Here is a 25,087-nt window from a genome sequence, read left to right on the forward strand (position 1 = left end):
CTACACTAAAAGGTAAGGTAATGGCATTCCAGGCAGAGGAAACATATGCAAAGACATAATGTCCAAAAGTCTTGCGCTTGGGGAAACATAAAAACCACCTTCGTTCAAGTGTGCAGTGAGAGACAGGTAAGCAATAAATTAATCTGGGGTCATAGTTAAGGGCAAGATCACAGGAAACTTTTATCCAGAGTGAGGAGTTTGGACTTTATCTGGAGGGACATAAATTTCCACTGAAAGATTTTAAGCACAGGATAAAGATGATCAGATGTGCAATTTAGAAATATAATACTGGCGACTGTGTGGAAAATGGATTTTATAGGGGCAAGCTTGGAGCTAGTGAGTCCAGTTAGGTGACAATTGCAATAATTCACATGAGAGAGGAACCCAGGAAAGAGCTCCTTAGAAGAGCTGTGGAAGGGCTGCAGATCTAAGAAACGCTGAAGAGCTGAAAATGGTAGGATAAGATGATTGTTTGAATGTGGAACATGAGGATAACTCCTGAGTTTCTAGAATGGGTGACAGAGAAGAAACTGGGTGTCACAATCTGAGATAAAGTATATAGGACAAGGAGCTGATTTAGGAAGTAGAGATAATTCTCATGAATGACATGTTAGCTATAGGTGCTAATTGGAAATTTGGATACAATTGCATAAACAGATTTTTCTTGGGTGATATCAATACAATTCCAATGCCTTTGTGCCATTGTGTAGTACCTTCTCTGTACATATACAGGTATAGTCAACTCTTAAGTAAAGGCTGGTAAGTCATTTTATCTTGCGAGCTAACACCTGCACTTTCGGCTTTATTTCTTGCTTAACAAAACTTGCCCTAATAGTTCACAGGCCTTGTTTTAATTGTCTGCTTTGTTGACAACTCATACTGTTGATGCTTTAATTACATACCATGAGGAAGTGCTTCCAAGGGAAAACACTTAAATCTTTACTCAAGGAGAGGCTTAAGAAGGTACAGATAAACTTATTAGGGTGAAACTAAAATAAAGAGTTTTTACCAATTTGGAACAAAGACAAAATGCATAGTAGTCAATTTTGAGAAACTAGAGGACTTTTCAGGATTTCCTAAATCAGTTCTTGATTCTATGGAGTCATTGCTTTTAATTAATTTAAATCCCGAGACATGCATTAATGGAAGTATGAGTAATGTGTATTTGTTTTGGAAATAATTTGAAAGATAAGAAGGGCAAAAAGGTAGTAACTTTATTTATTAAGGCATAATATTTATGGGACTTAAGCAACTTTACAATAATGTTTTCTGTTTCTGGACACTTCTGAAGTTTTCATGCACATATGTGCTAACGAAGATGTGACACGATCATATACACAGTTCAAAGAAGTGGTGATGATATTCTCTAGTGTATACCAACTAATGAATATGTCCAAATATTTGTTTATGAATGAATACTTCTGCATAGTTATTTCACAGACTCTGAGAACTGGAGGGACCTTAAAGTCATGCTGACCAACCACTTAACATTACACTTGGGAAAACCAAGTACTAGACAGAAGTAACTTTCTAGTGACGAGCCAGTTAGTGATAGAGCTAGTACACACAACTTTATCCTGGCCTCTTTCACTGCTTTCTACTGAATTAATTTTTTTCTTGGTTCCTTTTTATCTTCTGATGGGTTGGAAGTTACATGTTCTATTTCTATTCAGAGCATGTACCCTTAAATTTTCAGCATGCCTAATTAATCTAAAGTCTAACTCTCTCCTCTTCTGGAACACTCTGAGGGTCTTAGAATGCTTAGGAAGGCAATTTTGGTTGCCTAACAACAGGCATTCTGATCTCTTCCTCCTTACTAACAGAACCACGGTTTTATTCAAATATCAGAAAAAATGAGTGCAAGGATGGTGAGCTTATCACAAGATGATAAATTGTGAATTGTCTAAGCCAAAAAGGAGAATAACATTCTGTAATGATTGGTTGTGGCCAATGGGATATAAGAAATCTGCTCTCAAGCTAATGGAAAAGATGTCCTAACCTGAGAAAAAAAAGACAGAGATATAAGAGAAGGTATTTTTCACTTCCTTCTTTCTTCCTGCCTGTGAATGTATTTGTGTGAGAACATTGCACTTGAGCTGTTCTGGACATCTTTTGACCATGATGGGAAATACCAGAGACTTAGTACAGAAAAAAGAGCAGAATGAGGAAGAGAGCTTATGTCCACAATTGTGTAAATGAGCTGCTGACCAACTCATGGACTACTGACCTCTGAACTTGATATGCAAAATAATCATTATTTCCAATTCTTAAGGCCTTTCTAGCAAAGTAACTCATTATTCCCAGGCCAAACCAACTTAAATAATGGGAATCTTTAATTCACTCTTACATCTGACATTATTTTTATACAGTATTTCAGTTCTTTTCAGTATTAAAGCTTTTCTGAGTCAATGTTTATTTAGATTAACAAAAATGATAAGCAATGTATTTCTTGACCATGTCTTCTTGTGTCTCATTGCTTTCAGGCTTCAATTTTCTCCTTCACAAAGTTCATCTTTGAGCATTTCAGTGATAGCCTGATAAAATATACTTCTCTCAGACCTTACCTGAAGAAGTATTTATTTAGCCCTTACTCATGAATGATAATTTATATATATAAAAAATTCTACATCAACAGTTATTTTCTCCTAGCATTTTGAAGATAGCTTTCCACGAGCATCTGGCAAGAACCGTTGCTATCAAAAGTTAACTATTAGTCTAATTACCATTCCTCAGTAGTTTGTGTCTTAAGATTATCTCTTAGACTTTGATGTTCTCTAATTTCATTTCAGTGTGGATTTATTTTTATTTAATACTGCATGGAACTTGATGTATTTCCTGAATTTGAGAATTAATGGTTTTCAGTTGTAGAAAGTTCTCAGATATGATGTCATTAAATATTCATAATATTTGAAGCCCTAATAAACATGTCAGACAGTCTTTTTCTTTTAAACATTTTTAAATCTCTACTTCATAACTATCATATATTTAACCTTCTGGATAATTTCTTTGGAACTATCTTTCATTTTTAAAAATTTATCTCTTCATCTTTTGTTAATCTGCTGCTTTTAAAAAACCCATTGAGTTAAAAAATTTCTATATATATAACTGTAAAAATTATTTTTCAAAGTGCTATTGGTATCCTTTTATGTTAATCACTGTGCAAAAGAGCCTCATATGTTATTTTGAAACATAGTGATAATGTGTCTTCCATGTCTGTCATTTTAAACACGTTTATTTCATCAATTCTACCTGATAAATGTATTATTTGAAGTTCTTGTGAGTTTAATTTTTCTCTTTGCTGTGATTAGTCTCTTCCTCAGAGGTGGACGGTTTCCCTGCAGGTGCGCCTTGAAATTGCAGTTGTAACCTCTTTGGCAGATACATCCTGCAGGGCAGGATTTGTTTCCAAGATATACTGTTAATTGGTAAAAGCAAGGCAGCAAAAGTGTGCATAGTCTACGTTAACTAATAAAACAGACTTATGAATATGAAGACCTATATTATATCAGTACATTCTTGATACAAGGATAAACAACAAAAAAAGTTAAGTAATTATAAAAGGAGAGAGGAAATAGGGTGGAGAGGGCAGGACTGGAAGGTACACTTTTCTCACTATACCTTATTTTGCATATTTGACTTGAGAAGTGTGTATTTGTTTATACAATTATAAAACAATATTATATCAAGATGAGGAAGGGGAAAGAAGAATTATCAAAAATAAAGAACAACATGAAAAGAACCACGTCTGTATTGAGACAGTCACTTAATCACATAGTAATTTGACTTTATACCCCTAGTAGAATATACCTTCAGACCAAAAAGACTGCCAACGAATTTTTAGATGCTTGCAATAATGATACTGGTTTTGGTAGTGATAAATTATATATATGTGTACATATATGTATATAGTATATATGTGTATTATATACTATATACATATATAAAATAAGTCATATCATTAAGAGAAATGTTTTCAGTATGAAAAGACATAAAATTATAAATCAAAGAAGTAAAAATCTTATAACCCTAAATTGGAATTACAAATATCAGTATGAACACATAAGGGATTATCTCTTAAAAATAAGATAAACCCTAATGAGAAAAAGAACTAAAAATCTTTTAAGTGCTTAAAAATTATATTTTTGGTATAAGTGTTGGTTAGTGTTGGTTTTGTCATTCAAAGACCATTTTGCATGTATTGTGAGATAAAGAAAATGAGTTACTCATTTTAGCCTTTGAGAATCAATACTTTGGCATGGAAGAAAAATACAGAAGTGAGAATGATCAGGTTAAGTAATAAAGTTGTGGTCCTGTATTTAATTTGGAAATGTCAGTGATGAAATCTTCAAGTATTCTATCTTTAAAAATATCTATTTCCTAGAACTTTGTACTGAAGAGGTCTAGAAGAAAAGATGAAACAGCAGAAGTGAACACACCTAGCACCCAGAGAACAGTCACTAAATAATACTTCAATCTAAAGGAAGCAGAGATATTTCAATAAATGACTGATTTGAGATTAGGGAGAGGAAATGTATTAGAGGAACCTCACACATTTTGTATCAGCAATCAAGGGAGCTAGCAAAGACTAGTAGGATAATATAAAAGGATTTAGGAACTGATTTAAATGGGACCCCACCAGCCTAAGATGGAACAATTTGAGCAACAGTAAGGATAATAACTGCAATTGATTCAAACACACCAAATAAGTTTAAATTGATGTTTATAACCATACTGAATTTTAGCACTGATTACATTCGGAAGATGCTAGGGAAGCAACACATTACTCTGAAAACTGGAGAATGAAAGGTAATATTCAAGCATTTTCCCTGCTTGTCCTGTTTATTATACTTCAGGGTCTTAGGAGAACTGCTCCACACCAGCATCCTTGCTGTATCAACATAGACCACGTAGGCAAGACTGAACTACTGCTTACTTAATTTGTGGGAGCATATCCTATGATACTCCTGGAACATGGGAGGAGAGGCAATCTTGTAAAGAGCCACTACAAGGCCATTTCTTACTTGCCTTCCTATCTTTAGGGAGACCATCATGAGGCATTTTCAATCACCTCCCAAGTTCTGCCTCACACCTCCCTCCATTAGGGTAGAATTTCAGGCTCTAAAACGTACTCATTGCAGCATGAAATGGACTCCTTAGCAACCTGGTGTCCCACCACTTCTTGGCCCCTGTTGTTTCCATGTTGCCCTATGGCGCATGGCATGTGGGAGCGGACACCATGGCTGATCTTGCTTTGCTGTCTGAACCGATAAGGGATCATTATTGCTTCAATGGCCAAATGTGGCATCCTGCTTGACAAGCAGATTATGGAGGAAGTTTCTTCTTAAAAATATCACCCCAGTTCATAAATGCAGAAAGAATGAAAACAACTAGAATATCAGCATTGTGCAATCCTTAAACAAGTATTGAATTTAGGCAGTAATCAGCAATGGCTACCAACCTCATAAAAAAGGCAATCAAAGATTATATGCCTTTGAAGGAATTATGAAACACCACCTATAATATAGTCTTGCCACAAAAACTAATTAGAATGTTTTAATCCATTACAATTCTTCTTCATGATACTCAGTTATCTGATCTGAGATTTGCCTCAAAATAAAGTTGGAAGAGAGAAAGTGGGGGATACAGAGGAGAAAAACAAGTCATTTGTGTTTCACAGCAAACTTGCAAGCAAGCTTATTATGCCCATTTTATAGATGAGGAAACTGAGCCACAATATGAGAGAAGTGAGTCATTTCCCTAAGATTACAGAGCTTAGAAGTGGCATTATCCAGTTTCAAACTAGGTGTTCATAAAAACTTTATGTATCCATCAGAAAAAAACAAAACAAAACAACCTCTATGCTTATGAAGCATACACAGTGACGCAACGATCCCTGAATTTCCTTCTTCAAGTTGCAAGTGGCCAACACACAAAAATCCTTGATGTTCCATGGAATTTAGTTCCTCATTGATCCTTTCATGGGTGATGATTATTAAATTCTTAGGACCATTCTTGAACTACTTATAATGGGCTTTCGAATGAGTTTTGACATGCAGCTCTGTTTTAAACAACACACATTTTCAATATCTAGCATAAACAGCCCTTTGACCACTGATTTTTGAAAAACACCTTTAAAAGCCTCAGAATCTGAAATGTTTTAATACTGTATATATAGGTAAATTACATTTCCAGTTTGTCCTCAATTTCAAGAAAATCTTCAGCCAAATAAACTAGCAAGCAAATATATCACTTTAATTATAATAAACGGCAGTTTCTCTAAATATATTTCTGGCAGCAAATAGCTTCTATTATTGACTTTTGCAAGAGTATTTTGAGGGGAAAATATTCTCAGTAGAGTCGGGGATGCCTGGCTGTGAACTGCTCTCCCTCATCTATGTATATTATACTGCATTTTGATTCCTCCACCACTGAAAAACTAATTTCCAATTTTAAGGCACTAAGCTGATATATTTATTATGAAATTATCCATATTATAAATTACCTTCTTCATAGTGCCTCATTGGCTAAATTTAAGACTGCAATTTTCTACAGTGTAGCTATAATAATCATAGTTCGGGTCAGAAGAAAAATTGCTGCATTTCTAGAAATAAAATAATATATCTTAGTATTAAAATGAGACAAACTTTTGCTTCAGTTTTTTCATTGGGATGGAATTTTTTTCCCACTAAGAACATTTTTTACAGAGTGATAACTGATTACACATGGTAAATGTCTTCCATGGTGAATAGAGGATGGAATTCAAAATCAAGATGAGCCAGCTCAAAAGCGCAGCTCTACTGTACTAGCTGGGTGACCTTTGGCAAATTGTTTAACATTTCTGAGCCTGAGTTCATTCTTCTTCAAAAAAGAGATACGATTCAATTTAGAGAGTTGTTCAGAGTTTGTAAAGTACCTAGTACAATATTTGGCACACCATGAACATTCCATAAATGGTAGTGTTTAATAATTTAATAATAATTACCTATGTGCATTGGTGGAATGCATAATCTCAATTAATTATAATCAGATACCCACTTGACCTGGTAGTCAACTAATTTGCCAAAAGGCAAAAGTATCCGAGGATCGGCAGTAACTGGGGATGGTGAGTGAGGTGGAGATGGATTTAAAAGCATAAGTAAAATCCACAGGATTTAATGATTTACTGGAAATGAATAGGGGAGAATAATTAGTTAAGGACTTAGTATATGTGTTTCTGGTTTTAGTTATTTGGTAAATCGGGGTATCATTTGATAAGAAAAGGAGTTCGCGAGGAGCAGATTTTGGGGGAGAGAGAGAGAAGGAGAGAGAGAAGGGCCTTTTGACATTTAAATCTTCAGTCTGAGGTACCCTAAGACTGACATCTTAAAGGCAGTTGACTGAAGAGTCTGAAGTTCAATAGAGAGGTCTGAGATAGATTTAGAAAAATAGACATTATTAAATATAGTTGAAACTACTGGGAAAAACTGATGTAGATGAGATAAATCTGAAAGCATAAAGGATGGAAGAACCAAGAAAAGAAAATGCCTCCAGACCTGTACATCTATTCATTTAACAGCCACATGTCCCCTTGATCTTTATGTTCTAACAATAATGTATTGCCTAGAGTATTCCAAAACAATCAATGTACATGCTTTTCCTTCTACCTAATATGCCCTTCCTAATTCCCCCACTACTCTCTCTTGTTATTATTTAGCAATTTCTTCTCATTTTCTAGGACTCCGTTTGACATTGACTCAATCTGGAAACCTTCCTACAATACCCATGCACATCCCTATCATAGTACACGTTGTGGGCTGATTGTGTCCCTACAAAATTCATATGCAGAAGTTCTAATCCCCAGTACCTCAGAATGTGACTATATTTGGATATAGGGCCTTTAGAGAAGTAATTAAGTTAAAATTAGGTTATATGGGTGGGTCCTGATCCAATATGACTGAAGTTCTTATAAGAAGAGAAGACTAGGACACATAACACAGAGACTGAGGGGTGACCATGTGGACACACTGAGAAGGTGGTCATCTACAAGCCAAGGAGAGAGGCCTTAGAAGGAACCAACTCTGCCAACATTTTGATCTCTAGACTTCTAGCCTTCAGAACTGTGAGAAAATAAATATCTGTTGTTTAAGCCACCCAGTCTGTGGTACTTTGTTATGGCAGCCCTAGCAAAATAATGCAGTACTTCCACATGTACAAAATTGAAATGAATATATCATCCCTAGAGAACATCAATATTCCAGGTACAGGGGGAAGGAAATGACACTGTGAAGTACAATGAAAAAGAAGTGGCCAAGGTACCGGAAGAAAATCAAGAGAGCATTGTCAAGGAAGCCAAGGAAGGCAAGAGTTGACCAGCATGGCTTAATGGCTATAGACACAGCTCGGTGTATCAAATCACATATTTTAAATATGTGCAGTTGATTGTGTGTCAATTATACATTAATAAAAATGTTTGAAAACAGAGTTGACTGAAAAGATCAAATAGAACAAAAATGTCAAAATAAGAATTAAAGAATATTCATTGTATAAAGGCAACTAGGACACACTTATAAACATCTGGGGAAAGTAGAGTCAGGCAACATGGGGTAAAGAGCAAAATACCCTTTCCAATAAATCTATAAGACATCCAGGTACAAAAAAGAAGTCTAGAGGGCTATGGACATTGTGGTTCACTTAGGGGTTCTTCTTGTGGATAACAGGCAAATTGGCAAAGTTCCTTGATATAGCAGATCTTTGAATTCACAAACTACATATTTTGATTATCAGTGATAGAATATTACCCCTGAGCTTCCTTTCTTGTCGCCAAGATTCTGCAGCAGGAGCCATCCAGTTATGACCATATATTACAACAACTTTTAAAATCTGAATTCGATCAGTGATGTCCTGTATGTTGATCACAGTATGATATAGGTCTCTGATCTTTTCTCTTCACTAACACCTAGAACCAGCCATGTTGTGCTATGCCTTCACATTGAAATGACCTGCAGAGATGGTAAAAATACCAATGGCCAGGTCCTACCTGAGACCATACAGACACAAATATTTATGGGCAATATCTAGACATCTAAATTGCATTTTTTAAAGCTTCCCAGATGATTCCAAATGTATAGCAAGGGTTGCGAAATGGCTTTGGACGATGAAGTTATTGGCAGAAATCCAAAAATCTGTGAGGGCTCTAAGAAATAGGTCTATAAAGTGAATGAATCATGTGAATCACACATACAAACTTAATACTATTATGTTTAAAATGGACATACATATTTTGGGGGAAATATAAATAAATTTAACTGTATTATTTGAGTCATGATATCTTTCTGTCAAGTTATTTTCTTAGTCAACTGATATCAAAATATAATTAAAATTATTGTGGGGCTTGAATTAACATTTAAAAGATACCTTGAGATTCTAAATGGTTGGGACCCATTTGCTATCTATGGTAGCATTTCCTAAATAAGTTTCGTTCCAAATACCTCTGGTAAGATTGCACATAACCTCCCTTTTTAAATTCTACCATGCACAATTATACACTAAAAGCTCTAATAGATTGTGATTTTAAAAAATCTTTTGAGTTTGTTTACTTAGCATTCCAAAACTTCTTTGAGCACAGAACCTTTCCTCCATTCCCAAGAACACATATTAATGTCCCAAGAGACATTGTTTCCAAAGATATTTCCAATTCCAACTGGGATCACTGTAAGATGAGAGAGAATAATGAAACCCCAGATGCTTGCTTTTGTAATGAGAGAACTGTTGCAAGTGATACAATTATCTTTACAATGAAGAATATACACTTTCAAATGTGGTTTGCAAGGTCGAAAGTATTGAATCCTTGTTTTTTACTTAAAAATATCAGATACTGATAATAATTTTAACAATAATAATGATAGTTAAATGTATGATGTTCCAAGCCCTATTCTAAGCACTTTATATATATATATATAGTAATGTATTAATTCACAACCTTGGAAAGTAGTTACTAATATTCTTATTTTAAAAATGAGAAACTGAGCCAAACAGTTTATGAAAATTGCCCAAGGTCATAAAGAAAGTATGTGACAGAGCTGGATTTCTAAGCCACATCTGTAACCTCAAACCCTAATCTCTGAACTATTACACTCTACATATATGAAATATATGAGAATATACTCAAGTACACACACAAACTGCAAAACTAGATCTCAAATTTCTAGCTATCCAGAATTTACAATTCAGGAATACAAGTTCAATTCTGGTGTCGTCTGCAAAAAGATAAAAACTGCTATTTATTGAAAGTGCTCTATAGCTTAATAACATGATTTAAAGAAGCACTTTTCTAGCTTGCGGTGGATCTGTACATGGGATCTTTAATCCGATATCTAGAATTTATTTCCGTAGAAAGAACAAAAGTGATATATATACTATTGGTAGCCAAATTCAAATATTTTTAACCTGCATTTTACATGTGATATAACAGTATTGCCTTCTACTATTATTTTGAATAGTCTTCTTATTTTTGTAGAAGGAAAACCTGAAGTTGTTGATTGTTTTGCCATTTACTGGATCTTCTTATAAAGGGTTAGGAGAACTTTGAAAGCAGTGCATTGACGAGTGACGAGGACACTGGGTCTGAGAGCAGTGAAATGACTTGCCAAAGGCTGTACATTGAGTTTCTTGATGATCTATCCTCAGGGTGAAATTATGGACTCCTGCTTCTGTACTTCTAATGTCATCTGTACTGTTCCCCATTCACTTCATGTACAGAAACCATTCCCCATTAGTAAGGTAGCTGATAATCAGAATATGTTCAATTTGAATAAGGCACCAATTTTAAGAACTAGGAAAATTTAGCAATATTTCTTACAGATTGTATACTATGTGATCTAATTTCCCTAGAGTGAAACCATAGAATCTGATGAATCCTAGTCACAATTTTAACTAACCTGGCCTAAATGTAAAGTTGTGTAGTCATCTAACATGGCTTCTGTATCAACCTGTGATGGGTGTATTCCTCAATAGTTCAGATTTTCTACGATTGTCTGACAATGTTTTAAATGAACACATTTTTTAGGTTGTATTCATTGATTGTAGAAGGTGAACACATGATAACCTAATAAAATGTTAAAATATACTTATTTCTTGGCGAGTCCAGTCAAAATGGAACTCAAAGATATTTAATTCACCAGTTGCATCTCAACTCTAAGTAGAATGACAAATATAAATCTGCAGTGGAAGCTTGAAGGCATGTGTTTCTGGTGGGGGTATAAATAGGTTCTATCTGGAGAGAAAACTAACAATTTGCTTTGTTTAAAAGCCCTAAAAACATAAATATCAATTGCACTACTAAGACTTTATAATAAGGAAATAATTCAGTATGTTAAAATAGAGGAACAGTCCCTTCACAGCTTTCGTCATAGTCATCTCTTGCTGCCATCACAAAATACCATAGACCGAATGGCTTAAACAACAAGCATTTATTGTCTCATAATTCTGGAGGCTAGAATTCTGAGATCTAGATGTCTGCAGGGTTTGCTCCTTCTGAAGGCTGTGAGGAAAGGATCTGTTCCAGGCCCTTCTCCTTAACCTACAGATGGCCATCTTCTTCGTGTCTCTTCATATTATATGCCCTCCATGTATATCTCTGTGTCCAAATTTCCCCTTCCTATAAAGACATAAGTCATATTGGAGAAGGGCCCACTGTAATGACCTTACTTTACCTCTGGATCACCTCTGTAAAGGCTCTATCTACAAATAAGGTCACATCCTGAGGAACTGGGGGGTAGGAATTCAACATATACATTTTAGGAGGATATAATACAAACCATAACATACAACTATGTGTTAATGGTTTTCTTTTTTGTTTCTCTGTATTGTTCAAAATCTAAACAATGAATATGCTTACACATTTGTAATTAGAAGGTATAATAAATATTTTTACTTTCACTAAAGTAATATTTGCCAGGGTAAAAGAAATCAAATACAGATCTTCCTTGACTTACGACAGGGTAATGTTCTAATAAACCCACGATAAATGGAAAATATCATAGTTTGAAAATGCATTTGACAAACTTAACCTACTGAACATCACAACTTAGCTTGGCCTCCCTAAATGTGCTCAGAATACTTACATGAGCCTACAGTTAGGCAAAATAATCTAACACAAAGTCTATTTTATACTGAAGTGTTGAGTATCTCATGCAATGTATTGAATTCCATACTGAAAGTGAAAAACAGAAACGTTGAATAATAGAAAAAGAATGGTTGTCGGTGGGTTGGTTTTTCACTGTTGTGAATGCGGGGCTGTCTGGAGCTGGGGCCAGTTGCCCTGCCAGGCTTCCTGGGAGAGGATTGGTCTGCATGTCAGCAGCCCAGGTACAGATCCAAATTCACAATTCCAAGTGCGGTTTCTACTGAATGGATATTCCTTTCACACCATCATAAGGTAAAAAAAGTTCTAAGTTAAACCATTGTAAGTAGGGAACCATCTGTAGTACAAAAAAGCTTTCAATGAATAAAGCGCAAGAGTCTCCTTCCCAAGTTTTTGCCACCCCACAGCTCTACTCTCCAGAGGCAATCCATTACAAACTTCTTAAAAAACTTTCTTTGGTAGTTACCTCCACATCTCAAAATATAAGACTTAAATTGCTATTTACTGACATATCAACTTTAAATATCATCAATCAACTATCTATGATAAATTAAGTTCAGCGCATTTATATCCTACTTCCCTTTCCAAATCTACCCAATAAAATCACGACACTTTTAAGTCCATCTCTTTTAAGTCACCTTTGTTACTTCAAATAATGTACTCGAAACTAGGTTTCTTACTCCAGCAAATAGTCTCTCTTTCCTACTTTATCTGCTCTTCTCTAACAATCACCTGTGTGACTAAAGCCAGAACTGAAGACACAATGCAGTTAATTTCCCAAACCACTCTACTTAGATCTGTGTAAAGTTTAGGTCCTTCCTGTTAAGATGTGTAATAGGAGTCCCTAACTGTGAAATGTCATGGGGATCTGTGTTTTATTTCCGATCTCAACATTTTAGAGGCTACTGAATAATGTACATCCTTTTCAGTGGTGCCACCTACTCCAGGGTAGGGCTAGCATTTTGATGTGCTGTATGGGCTGCTGCTGGAAATTTCTGAACTTTGCTATTATACCATCAGTGCATCTGCTATCTGCATTTGGCCATATTCCTGGATTCTGGCAGTATTTGCTCAAGTCTGGCCTGGTTAGTCTCTAGGTCTGTTGCACAGTGGTCATTCTGGGCTTCTCTTCACTACTATTCCATTCTGTGAACACTGTTGCTTGAATTCTGTGTCTTCTTTTAGCTAGACTCTCTTGGCATACTAGAGCTCATCTGTTAGGTCCTTCCTAAGAAAGGGTTCAGGACAAGTGAATGCGTGAGTTATCTTATTTCTTAAATTTTTTTTTCAGCCCTCATCCTTGAATATTAGATTGGGTAAGTACACAGAAATCTAAGTTGAATTTTATTTCCCTTTAGAACTTTGAAGGCATTGGCGCCTTTGGTTTGCCGGCATCTAGTATTGATTGGGAAACGTCTGATAACATTTGCTGCCTCTCCTTTGTGATGTGAACTTCTTTTCTGTCCTCTCCTAATTTTTTCCCCTGTGTACTGAAATTTCACCATGAGGCTTGATAGGGGTCATTCATTTGTTGGATATTCACTGGGCCCTTACAATTTGGAGATTAAAGCCTGAGCAATCAAAAAATTGTTTTAGGTAATTTCCTTCTTTCCATTTTTTAATGTTGTCTCCTTATGGAACTCCTATTACTTGGATGTTGGATTGACTAGACTGATTGCTAGGGCTTTCCTATTTTCCATGACTTTCTCTATTTGTTTTAATTTCTTTAGCACTCTCTATAATTCTATTGAATTTTATTTTTAAAATCTGTTAGCACATTTTTAAGATATTTTCTTTGTTATGTTCCTTTTTAATCATGTCTTGCTTTGGGGATGTATATAATAAATAGCTCATCAAATATTATCTCCCATGTGTCAGACACTGCCAAATGTTTCACACATATTAAGTCATTTGTTCTTCAAAAAAACACTATAAGAAAGATGCAATTATTATCTCTGTCTTAGAGATATGGAACAGAGACTAGAAGATGAGGTACAAATGAATATCCTCAGTAAACAAAACAATGCATGATTACTGAGAGACACTATGTGTTGTGATAAGCACATCACCTCTGCAAACACATGTGGTTTTGAAAACTGGTTCTGTCGATGACAAGCCTTCTATGTATAGAAGGTAAGGATACATAGGGGTGAGGATGGAAGTCAACTGTCAGGCATGTACATTTGCAATCTGTTGCCCTGTGTTTTTTCCTGCAATTCTTCCTCTCCCTCTGTCTTACTTGGTCCCACTACATTCTAAGTCCTTTCTGGCCTCTATAGAGTTAACTGGCCCTTCCTCCTTCATGTCACCTCTGCGCATTACCTCTCATCAATATCTTTCTATCTCTCCAAATGTACTGAATTGCCTGTCCTCTTAACAGTTCCTCTCTTGGTATCCTTGTTCTTTTGTATTTGCATTTGTATTTTAAAAATTCCTTTACCATATGAAGATAGAAAAAAAGATGGTGGTGTAGGAAGGCAAGGCATAAACCTCCTCCCCAAATCACATAAAACACAAAAATACAGCAAATGCAACTAGATCTGAAAATGACCTGAAGACTGCAAAATGGACTACCCACATCTGGGGATGAAGAGAAGACCCTATAGAAAAGGGTAAAGTGACAAAACTGTGATCCAGTGGGACCCAAGCTCTCACCCAACCCCAGCCCACAGGAAAGAGGAAGAGGAACAGATTGGGAAGGGAGTAGAAGCCCAGGACCTCTGAACACCTGGTCCTGGAGATCTGCTCCAGCAACATGAGCCCACATTGCATGGTGGCCTGGTGATTGGTGGGGCTGGAAAACAGAGACAGGCAGATAACTCAGGGAGGCTGAGATCCCAGCAGCCTGTGGAAAATAGGTACTCTCTACTGGCTCTCCTGAGAAAGAAAGCATAGCAGGCAGTTTGAGACTTCCCAGCAGTGAAAGGGGTGACAGAGGGGCAAGGATTGCACAGGACTCTCTGTTTAGGAGAAAGGTTGGGTGGACAACACCTCCCTAGCCTGCCCTAAGCACAACAGGTTGTGAGCCCTCGGGAGCTTCAGATGCTCCATCCTCCCCAATTGCAACACAGCCCAGAGACTTCTCCTGATGATATGTGGCCTGTCGGCTGGCAGTAAGATCAGACTTTACTCCCAGGTAGGCAGGGGGAGAACCCCGAGCCTGCGCAGCCTTATTTTGAGTCAGCCAGTAGCTATGTGCAAGAGCTGGTCACAGGAGCTCTTTCCTTCCAGCAGGTGCCAGCCCTGCTCACCAGTGGCCCCCGCCATCACAGCATACTGGGAGGAGGGTGGCTCTACCACAACAGCTCCAGCCCCACAACCCTGCATGCACATGTAACCCAGCCCCAGGAGCTCTTTCCTCCCAGCAGGTACTGGTCCCACTTTCCTGTGGGCCCCACTATTGAGGCTGGGTGGAGGGAGGCCAGCTCTGCCCATGGCAGCTCCAGAGAGTATTCTCCCCACTCCTGTGGTCAGCTGATGGCCTACACAGCCCACTTGATATCAGAGCACTACAAGCAAGGCAGACAGGTGCCACACCCACTGCACAAAAACAGCTGGGGTTCCACACAGGAAATTGAACTTCTGGGCACTAGAAGGCACGTACTACACAAATCCCATAAGAAACACTAAAAAATAATGAAGAGACATAGGAATATGGCCCAAACAAAAATTCTAGAAAAAACACCAGAAAGAGGGCTTAGTTAAAGTGAAATCACCGATCTTCTCGATAAAGATTTCAAAATAAAAGTCATAAACATACAGATTTACAGAAAAGTATTCAAGATCTCAATGAGGACTTAAACAAAGAGATGGAAATCCTCAGAAACAGCCACTGAGAGCTGAAGAATACAGTATCTGAAATAAAACATACAATGGAGGGATTTAAAAGTAGATTAGATGAGGTAGAGGAGGTGGTAAATGAAATGGAAATTAGAGAACAGAAAAACAAAGAAGATGAGGAACAGAGAGAAAAAAGGATCTCTAGGAATGAAAGAATGCTAAAAGAGCTATGTGACCAATATAAATGAAACAATATTAGCATAATAAGGGTACCAGAAGGAGAAGAGAAAGACAAAGGGATAGAAAGTCTCTTTGAGGAAATAAATGTTGAAAGCTTCCCCAATCGGGGAAGAAAACAGACACTCAGGTCATGGAAGCACAAAGATCACACAATAAAAGGAACCCTGGGAAGGCAACACCAAGACATATAATAATTAAAATGCCAAAGATCAAGGACAAAGAGAAAGTAGTGAAAGCAGCCAGAGAGAGAAAAAAGATGACTTATAAAGGAAACACCAACAGGCTATCGGCAGACTTCTCAACAGAAACCTTACAGGCCAGAAGGGAATGACGACACATTCAGTGTAATGAAATAGAAGGACCTCGAATCAAGAAAACTCTACCCAGCAAGATTATCATTTATCCTTGAAGCAGAGATTAAACAATTTTCAGATAAGCCAAAGTTGAGGTAATTCACCACCACCAAACCATTTCTATAACATCTCTTAAAGGGATTGCTCTAGATGGAAATATTTCTAAGGCTAAATAACTGACACCAGAGAAAATAAACCCACAGTAAATGTAGTAGACAAATTAATTACTAAGCAAATACAAAATTAAATCAGGTGTTCATGAAGTTAGTCAAGGGATAAACAAAAAGTACAGAATGTAACACCTAATATATAAAGAGTGGAGAAGAAGAAGAGGAGGAGAAAAAACCCTTTAGATTATGTTTGAAATATAGGAATAAGTGATTTAAGATAGACTGTTACATATTAAGGAAGCTATCCTTAACGTTTAGTAACTGCAAATCTAAAGCTTACAATGGCAATAAGTACATATCTATTGATAATCACCCTAAATGTAAATGGACAGAATGCAACCTCAAAAGACATAGAGTTGAAGAATGGGTAAAACAACAAGACCCATCTATATGCTGCCTACAAGAGACTCACTTCAAACCCAAATACATAGACAGACTAAAAGTGAAGAGATGGGAAAATGATATTTCATGCAAATAACAGTGAGAAAAAAGTAGGAGTACCAGTACTTATATCAGACAAAATAGATTTCAAAACAAAGAAAGTAACAAGAAATAAAGGACATTACATAATAATAAAGGGAACAGTCCAACAAGAGGATATAACCATTATAAATATCTATGCACCCAATATAGGAGCACCAGCATATGTGAAACAAATACTAACAGAATGAAAGGGGGAAATAGAATGGAATGCATTCATTTTAGGAGACTTCAATGCACCACTCACTCCAAAGGACAGATCCGCCAGACAGAAAATAAGTAAGGACACAGAGGCACTGAACAACACACTAGAACAGATGGACCTAACAGACATCTACAGATTATTCCACTCAAAAGCAGCAGGATACACATTCTTCTCAAGTGTACATGGAATGTTTTCCAGAATAGATCACATACTATGAATTCTATACTATCACATACTATAAATTCATACTATATCACAATAAATTTAAAAAGACTGAAATTGTACCAACCAGCTTCTAAGACCACAAAAGTATGAAACTAGAAAGAAAATTTTCAAAGAAAACAAAAAATCCCACAAACACATGGAGGCTTAACAACATGCTTCTAAATATCAATGGATCAATGACCAAATAACAACAGAGATCAAGCAATATATGGAGACAAATGAAAACAACTCAAGAGCTCAAAACCTGTGGGATGCGGCAAAGGCAGTTCTGAGAGGAAAGTATATAGCAATACAGGCTTACCTCAAGAAAGAAGAACAATCCCAAATGAACAGTCTATACTCACAATTAGTGAAACTAAAAAAAGAAGAACAAATGAGGCTCAAACTCAATAGAAGGAGGGACATAATAAAGGTCAAAGCAGAAATAAATAATATTGAGAAGAATAAAACAATAGAAATTATAAATGAAATCAGGAGCTGATTCTTTGAGAAAATAAACAAAATAGATATATCCCTAGCCAGACTGATCAAGAAAAAGAAACAACGATATCTGACAAGGGGTTAGCTTCCAAAATATGCATAGAACTCACATGCCTCAAAACCCAAAAACAAATAACCTGATTATAAAATGGGTGGAGGATCTGAACAGATACTTTTTCAAAGAAGGAATTCAGATCACCAACAGGCACATGACAAGATACTCCATACCTCTAATAATCAGGGAAATGCAAATTAAAACCACAATGTGATATCACCTCATACCACTTAGGATGGCCAACATCCAAAAGAGAAGAAATAACAAATGTTGGCAAGTATGCAGAGGAAGGGGAACCCTCATACACTGTTGGTAGGGGTAAATTGGTTCAACTGTTGTGGAAAGCAATATGGAGGTTCCTCAATAAACTAAAAACAGAAATACAATTGACCCAGGAATTCCACTCCTAGGAATTTACTCAAAGAAAACAAGATCCCTGATTTGAAAAGATATATGCATCCCCATGTTTATAGCTGCACTATTTATAATAGCCAAGATATGTAAGCAACCTAAGTGTCTATCAATAGATGAATGAATAAAGAAGATGAGGTACATATACCCAATGGAATATTATTCAGCCATAAGAAGAAAACAAATCCTACCATTTGCAACAACATGGATGGAGCTGGAGGGTATTATGCTCAGTCAAATAAGCCAGACAGGGAAAGACAAGTACAAAACAACTTCACTCATTTGTGGAGCATAAAAACAAAGCAAAACTGAAGGAAAAAAACAGCAGCAGACTGACAGACTCCAAGAAGAAACTAATAATTACCAAAGGGGAGGGGTTGGGGAGGGTAGAGGGGAGGGAGAAGGGGATTAGGGGGCACTATAATTCACAATCACAATGTAGGTAGGTCACAGGAAGGCAGTACAGCATGGAGAAGACAAGTAATAACTCTACAGCATCTTACTATGCTGATAAACAGTAACTGCAATGGGGGTGATGGTGAGAACTTGATAATATGGGTGAATGTTGAAACCACAATATTCTTATGTGAAATATTCATAAGATTCTATAAAAATGCTACTTTAATAAAAAAATTCCTTTACCATAATACTAATTGTCAATCCAGCATCTTCGTCCTGAAGTCCATAGTGAGTGTTCTATTATTTCTATTGAAATCTGGTTATCTAGACAAAATTCTAAGTCTGATAATATGAACCATGATTCTGAAGGAGTATGTTTACATATCATTTAACTGACTTGTTTTTTTAAAATGGTTTATGATACTTTTCATAAGCAATTGAAATATTTTTTAATCACACTTTTTTCTTAATATAAGGATCTCTTTAAAAATTACCATGAAAGGCGATTTAAGCCTATTAAATCCAATGCACAGAAATTAACAGTGGTTTAAGAAAACAAAACTTTTTAAAATACATAATTTATCCACTTTGCCCTGCTCAGAAGTACAAGTTGTTTTTTCCGGATATGGTACATCTCTGAATTATATTTTACATCATGGGGTTTTGTGCTGCAACAAAACATTCCCCAACATCATTAGAGTGCTAGAAAGAAATACTGACCACACCAATTATAAAAGAAAAAAGATCAGTGTTTACATATACCTAGCAAGATAGTCAAAGAAGCATAATGAGAATTTGACTAGTGATATCATTTTCCCCTAGTTTTTGGAAATATTATTGCCCTATTACTCATGTTAAGAGTTTTGAAGTCATTTTACAACCCTCTACATGATCTTCCAAATTAATTTGGAACCAGTTTCGCTTCTAAAACCCAATCATGTCCTCTCTTCTCACATTCTTATGGTAGTACTTAAATTCAGCCTCTCATCTCTTTTGTGCTAACCTGACTAGTTAGTTGTCCCTATCCCGAATGCTACCTGGTTGTCCCTGCTACCAAAATGGTTTTTAAAGTGCATGCTTGGCCGCATCATTCTTCTATTAAATTATATTAACCCATTAATAATCTCCGGGACAGAAACCAAATTTCCCAAATATGGTATTATTCAAGGCTTCTGAAGAGGAGTGTTGACTATTTAGCAGAGGCGAAATTGAAGTTCAGTTGAGTAAATTTTCATGGTGTACTTATTCTTCTCAAGATTTCAAAATGACTGTTAGTAATTCAAATAAAAGGCACATACCAATGTTTGGAGCAAAGATTTAGTTCCAGAAGGAAAATTAAGTACTATTATTGTATAGCCTATGATTCTGTGTAGGTACTGAGGATAGAAAGTAAATGAAAGAGCAAAAGCCTTAGACTCCCTGCATCCTGTAGCTCATAGTATGGAAGAGAAGACAGACAAACAAACAAATAAATGACTACAATATAAGATGCAAATGCTATGAAGAGAAAGTAGAGGGATTCATTTAGAGATCATAAGAAAGGGGACTTCTGTAAATAAATGATGTTTGAGATCAAGGCAATAAGATCAAGGAAAACTTCTGTAAATAAATGATGTTTGAACAGAGACTCAAAGATGTTCAAGAGTTTGTCAAGTGGAGGCAGGGAAAAGAGAGCATTCTAGTAAGAAGAAATCTCATGTACAAAGGCCCAAGGAGGGAGAGAGTACTGAGTCTTTGAGACCCAGAAAAAGGTCGGCCTGGCTTGCAACAAAACATGGACGGAATGGGTGAGGCTGGAGAGGTTCGCTATATAAAGAATGGATTGGACAAGGAGTTCGAGAGGATGCAGGAAGTTGAGATATGAGGTTGTTGCTCTAGTCTAGAGAAAAGATGAAAGGATTATAACACCAGAGACTGCTTAATGTGACAAAAGCACAAAATACTTAGGAAATAGCATAGGAGTGGAAATGGTGAAATGTTGTGATTCAGTGAATGTGTGAGTACCAAGTATTCTTCATGACAAACTGAACACTGGATCTAGGATACGATAGCTAATTGTGATTTCTCCAAATAATGGATGGAAGGTTCTGATGTACTTTTTGTCCTGGTCAGGATTGGTGGAGAAAATTATCTTGCATATAGAGATCAAGCATGGCTCTTGCTGAGAAGGATAAGAGAAGGCAGAAACTGAAAAACTGAAATATGAATTGCTTAAATGTAGAGCATTTATCCAAATGATAATCATATATTAAGAGTGCCTATCACACCATACAAAATATGCTTAAGAATGCTTTTAGAGCTACATCAATATTAATAATGAGGAGAAATAATGAAATAATTTCCTATGAAATAAAGAGCCTTTATAATATAATAAAAGCATTTTTAAAATTTTGTACTATTTGACTGCTGACAGCTTTCAAGTCCCTTCTGCTGCTTTTCTCCTTGCCCCTTATCCGGCCAAGCTGAAAAAAAAGCACACTAGGTCCCTTCCTTGTCACAGTAAATCAGGGCCACTGGCTCCCACTCTCCTAAGCCCTTCAGGCCATTTTCAGATGTGCTTTGAAGCCTGCCTTTCTCTCTCCCGGAGCTCATTATGTTAGTAATAAATGTTTTCACATGCTTGTGGTGAAGGCTTGAAGTAGTATTGATATCCAAACTGACTGTTGATAGGGGTCTGTCTGGTCTCCACAGATTGAATATAACACCTTGGAAGCTGGAGAGAGTTAGTGCTTACGAAACATTCCATAAACTCCGCTACAGTTTCCAGCTTCTTTACATTTAGTTTGGGGCCTTGGAAATAATTCTGACCTAATGGACTGAGTAAAGTCAATATCATTTCCAGAAGGCAGTTAAAAACTCGACTTCTCTTTCCATGTCAATGCAGCCTTAGAGGCCATGCTGTGTAGTAATGGAGGCGAGCTACCTAACCTGAATTAGATTGTAATGTGAGCAAGAAATAAACTACTGTGTTGAGTCACTGAGATTTGGTGGTTTACCTGTTTCTACAGCATAGGCTATACTAATCTGATTAATGCATACTGAATCTGACCAATTCAGCAATGTACAGTTCTATCTATCCACTTCCACAAAGAGATATTCAAAATATTCCATTGAAAATCACTTATCAACAAACATAAGTAAGGTGTAATTACGTTCTTTTCATGCCATTCATTTAAAAGAGGGAACAATGACATATGTCATAAACAGGTAAATTGATTTCCTCAAATGAACTATTCATAGAACTTCCTTTGATATATTGAGAACTGAAATTGTTGACAGCATAAAAACATGTAACTGTTTTACTGTATTTTATTATTAATCTAAGTTCAATAATTGTATTTTCCTACATAGTACTGTTAAAAAGTAAGAACACTTATATTTCAATCTTATGCCCTTAAAATGTTAGATACAGCATCAAATTTATTGTATAATGATTTGCAAGTAATATTTAAGTCTGAATTTAGTGTTAAATTTAAGGTAGAACAGATTTTTAGAGAAAAGTAAATATAACAACACTTTTTACAAGTATAAATCTATTAGTTACAGTATTGACAGAATTTAAATTCCAACAATTATATTCTGTACTTACTTTCTATTCAATACTTGAACAACTGAAATTGTCTTTGCTTAAAAATATTTTTTAACTTCAAACTGAAGATCTTGATCAATGATACTCAAAGTGATTTGTTGATGTTTAACTCAAACACACTGACATATATTCTGCTTTCTATCGCAGATTTTATTGATCAAGCTCAAAATAATTTTTACAATAGAGTATATCTAACCTTTCTAACACTATCTCAACTCAATACCTTAATGAAGGAAGTAATTCTGCTTTTAAATAAGTATCACATATTTTTCAAACATGACTGCTTTACCCTTCTGGTTATCTATTCTGGTATAATATTCATTTCCTTATCTATTTCTTCTCAGCTTAGCAAATTTATCTTTTTATGATATCTGGCATTTCTCTTCCTCTGTGAATTACATATTTCTGCACTAAGAATTCACATATCCATCCATGGTGTCCATCTTTACATTCTATTAAAATTTTTTTCAGTTCCTAGAGTGTCTCCTCCCCTCACCTTGCCTGAGAGTATTTAAAATCATTGTCTATCTTAATTTCTACTGCAAACATTCTGCCTTCATCTTTGACTGTCATAACATCTTTCTCCTTCAGTTTCATTTTGTCATCTTTTTTCTCCTTTTTCTTTCCAGAATACTTACTGGTAATTAGCAGGAATCACCATTGGTTTTTTGCTACCCAGCACACTTCCATTTCTCTTATAAAAAAATTTCCCTTGTGCCTTGTATTCATTTTTAGTTCCATTCATACTCAATGAGCATTTTGAGCTCTGTCCACAAGGCAGAGAGGTAAAATTAAACATCCCTATTATGACCATCTGTTCGGTAGCACATTAATTCTATTTACATAGTTACTGAGATATATAGCTATTATTTCTTATAGGTGTCATACACATATATATCTTTACCTCAGCGTTTCTCAAACTAGGTCATCTTAATTTCTAGCTATTATGCTCAAAAGTCATCTGTATATAGAAAACAACCCATCTTTCTCAAGTTTCCCATGTTTGATCCCTTTATGCATATCTCTAGATGCATCCTCTACACTCTCTTGACACATATTTCAGCTGTCATCTAATCTATATGGTATTTCACACCTCTGTGTCTTCACATATAATATTCACAATGCCTGGAATTCCATTCTATCATTTTCCAACTGAAAAGACTTGTCATTTAAGATTCAACTCAAGTATCACCTCTTCTGGAAAGTTTTCCCTGGGTTTGGGTCAGGATGCCCTCCTCTCCACCCCGAATGCATCCTACATCCCTCTGTCACAGCCCTTGCCACATGGCATTATCACTGTTCCCTCCTCTGTCTTGCCCACTGGACTATACTCTTTCAGGGTAGGCACTGGGCTTTTTATCATCTATACCTAGAACCTAACTTGGTATATGACTCATGCAAGGTCAATAAATATTGAATGACTGATTTCATATTACCTATTCTTTATTTACTTTGAAAACACAGTATTACCCCTTTCTCCAATAAAATAATAGCATGTGTACTCATTTTTATTTTTTATTTTTTGAAGTACAGTTGATATACAATCTTATATTGGTTTCAAGTATACAGCATAGTGATTGGACAGTTATACACATCATTAAATGCTCACCCCAACTAGTGCAGTTACTATCTCTCAACATTGAAAGATGTTACAGAATCACTGGCTATATTCTCCATGCTGTACTATGACCCCGTGACCAACTTATATTATGATTGATAATTTTTGTGCCCCTTTATCCCCCTCTCCCTCCCCACCAATCTACCCCAGCCCCTATCCCTTGGTAATCACCACTTATCCCTATTTATGAGTCTACTGCTATTTTGTTCATTTTGTTTTGTTTTGTTTTCAGATTCCACAAATAAGTTAAATCATATGATATTTGTCTTTCTCTACCTGGTTTATTTCACTTAGCACAATACCCCCTAGGTCCATTAATGTTGCTGCAAATGTCAGGTTTTCTTTCTTTTTATGGCTGACTTATATTTCATTGTGTGTGTGCCACATCTCATTTATCCATTCATCTGCTCATGAACACTTTGGTTGTTTCTGTATTTGGCTATTATAAATAATGCATCAATAAACATAAGGGTGCGTGTCTCTTTTTAAATTAAACCATATTTGATTTACTGTAGTAAAAAACACACACAATAAAATTTCCCTCTTAACCATTTTTAAGTGGACACTGCAGGACTGCTAGCTATATGTATGCTTTTGTTCAACAGATCTCCAGAACTTTTTCATCTTGCATGACTGAAACTCTCTACCCATTGAACACCTCCCCACTTCCTTTCCCTTTCCTGCCCCTGGCAACCACCATTCTTTCTGTTTCTACTAGTTTACTTTAGATACCTCATATAAGTGGAATCTTGCAGTATTTGTCTTTTTGTGACTGACTTATTTCACTTAGCATAACACCCAGAGGTGGGACTGCTGGATTTGTCAAAATTAATGAACCAATATTGATTCATTTTTATTAACTAAAGTTCATACTTAACTCAGATTTCCTAAGTTTTCTGTAATGCCCTTTTCTCCACTAGAATCTCATCCAGGATTCCACATTACATGCACTGGCCATGCA

The sequence above is a fragment of the Manis pentadactyla genome, chromosome X, assembly GCF_030020395.1.
Source record: "Manis pentadactyla isolate mManPen7 chromosome X, mManPen7.hap1, whole genome shotgun sequence".
NCBI lineage: Eukaryota > Metazoa > Chordata > Mammalia > Pholidota > Manidae > Manis > Manis pentadactyla.